The sequence below is a fragment of the Lactuca serriola genome, chromosome 5, assembly GCF_051521515.1.
Source record: "Lactuca serriola cultivar US96UC23 chromosome 5, Lser_US96UC23_V15, whole genome shotgun sequence".
Classification (NCBI taxonomy): domain Eukaryota; kingdom Viridiplantae; phylum Streptophyta; class Magnoliopsida; order Asterales; family Asteraceae; genus Lactuca; species Lactuca serriola.
In genome coordinates, this window is record NC_136412.1 from 327,369,121 (window position 1) to 327,371,906 (window position 2,786).

The 2,786-nt window shown below is 35.6% G+C and overlaps 1 non-coding gene across 1 annotated transcript; it reads right to left on the reverse strand.

The window, feature by feature from the left end:
• Positions 1–1,339: 1,339 nt before the first annotated feature.
• LOC145055950 (small nucleolar RNA R71) lies at positions 1,340–1,445 on the reverse strand. Its single transcript, XR_013685493.1, has one exon. It is a non-coding gene; the product is annotated as a small nucleolar RNA R71 (small nucleolar RNA).
• Between the last annotated feature and the right edge of the window lie 1,341 nt (positions 1,446–2,786).

A 2,786-nucleotide genomic window follows, 5' to 3' on the forward strand; every position in this document is an offset into this window, starting at 1 on the left:
TTGGTTGCTTAACTTGATCATAAAAAAGTAACTTTTATCATTCATAGTCCAATTCGTGTTTATTATTGATTTGGTGTTTAACTTGTGCATTATCATTGCATGGTAATTCATTAATTGGTAAGTCTAGATATTTGACCATAATAGCTAGTTAACAAATTTCTAACCAATATAATATATCCATCAGAAATTAACCACAAGAGAAGGTGAAATCGGATCAAAGTAGAAGTACTCTTTAATTCTTGAAGTTAATTTGTTTTCGTTGCTTGATTAATTGTGTAGTTGATAGTAAGTTCTTCTGATCATGCAAAATCAGTAAAACCCCCAAATCATAATTTGTTTCTTAGTTTAATTAGAAGTAGTTATTTTAATTGAATTCCATTCTCTGTGTTTGACACCCGACTTACTTGAGCTATTCTATAATTTGACTAGGTACACTGCCTATAAGTCCATAGTTAGTAAAAGTTTGTTAGGTTATAAATTTAAGACTGATAGGTATATTTATGCAAATTAAGTTTTTGGCGACGTTGCCAAGGAGCGGCTTATTTGATTTATAATTTAATTGCTTTTAGTTACTCGATCCTTTTTGTGTGGTAAAAACCACAAAAAGTTATTTTTCTGCATTTACTTTGCTTTCTGAACAACAACCATATGGTTACCTTTACCATGTCCTGGTTACATCTCAGTAAAATTTTACTTTAGTAATTTTTATTCTTTTTCGGGTTTTTGTTTTCTTTGTTCTCATTTCAGTTATTTATGACCCGAAGATCTAAAACTCCAATGGTTCCACCACTTCACGTTCCAGAATCAGCTTTTCACAACAAGAACAAGAAAGCCAACAAGTCAACTAGTAGTTTGCATTGGGACACAGGTTTTGAAAGTTTTGAGAGGACACATGACAAGAAGGGAATTGGATATGAGCCAGAAACATCCACCGAAGAAAGTTTAGACTAAGAAGAGATAAAAAGCGAGGTTGAAAAGATGGCAGACATCACAAGGATGGCTATGGGATGTTACAAGAAGAGGATACATGAAGATAATGGACCAAGTCTAGTACCACTCGAAATATTAGCTGAAAGAAGTTCTAAGCTCAAGGACATACCTTTTACCGGGAAAGAGTACGAAGACGCATTCAAGCACATAGATGAAGTAAAGGACATTGAAAACTACTTTTAACATTCCAAACATGCCACGAGAGTCAGTGCTACTTAGGATGCTTCCAGTGACATTTCCCGGTGAAGTTAAGGTTTGGTTGAAATCACTCACACCCGGATCCATTACTACATAGGCAAATTTTTGTGACGCCTTCATCGAGCAATTTATCCCACCTTCGAATATCTCAAAGCTCAAGAAAAAGATTGCTAATTTTCAACAATATGTTAGAGAGTTCTTATATAAAGCATGGGAGAATACAAGGGTTTGCTTAGGTGTTTTCCTCAACAAGATCTCAATGTCCAACAAGAAGTGTCCATTTTGTATGAGAGTGAATGTCACAACAAGGCAACATCTTGACTTTCTAGGACCAATGACGAAGATTGAACCGACCACTATCAAAGAGTTGATAGAAGAGTTCGTGAAGCTTTCATGTGAGTATCATAACCCATGAGAGGATGTTACTAGAGGTAAAGGATATGGAGGCAACAAGAACATGGTTGTGGTTTTGGCAAAGTTAGAGAATATGCATTGGATGATGACAAAGATGGATCGATCGATCCATGAAATAAGAGTCGGTTGAAATAATTATGGTGGGCCACACTTGACTAAGGATTGTGATCTAGATGAGAATGGTAACCGAAAAACACAAGTTTGCTACTCGAGTGGTGATCGATTTGATGAACATTAGAGGAAGCCCAAAAAGGAGTGGTTTCCATATGAAGAGTATAAGAAGCAAAAGGATGAAAATTTTAGACAAACCGGTCGAGGTTTTTACTAAAAAGCAACCACCACTTGGGAAGAAGATGGATTTTGAGTCGGTACTTCATAGGTTTATCGAAGCCTCAGAAAAAAGGCATGTTGCTATTGATACTAATGTGAGGAATCATCAAGCTCCCATCAAGAACATAGAAACTCAACTAGGGAAATTAACAACACCTGTTAATGAGAGATTACCCCCCTCGAAATCAAGACCAAAAATCACAACATCATGTAATGGAAATTTACACTGAAGAAGAAGTTCATTCTGAGCCATTTATGATCCATGAAACAACTACTAACTAGCCGATTCGTGTTTGGAAGAAAGGAAGCCCAAAGCTAAAAGAGCAAAATGTGGATCGCATTCTGATGATTCACCACGTCGGGGTCACGTGCGGACCGAAAATTTTCACTTTTAAATTCATATCAGCCTCCTATGTCATTCCTTTCTCAAGCACTTAAACATTCTCTAGAGCCTGAACAAAAGAAGTTTATGGAACATGTGCTCTCACTCTCGATAAATGTAACGCCCGTGTTTCTAGCTAAGCATTATTACAATGATGTAATAGTTAGGGTCAACAATTATAACCTATTTTATGTAATGAAGAAGAATTATTTGAGTATTATGTGAATTATATGCAATACACGTGCTTATAACGATATAATAAAATAGGAATAAAATACGTGTCTAAAATAAAATAATATTTAGACCCAATATCTTTGAAGAAAGTTGAAGTAGTCGTGACAAGGATTCCAGAGATATAAGGATCGCTGAAATTCGACTTATAACAAAGAAGTTATGTCCCATCGAAGTTTTGCGATTAAACCGGCACGGCTCCGCGTATCGTAAAAAGTAAAATTTTGACAAAATACTTTTA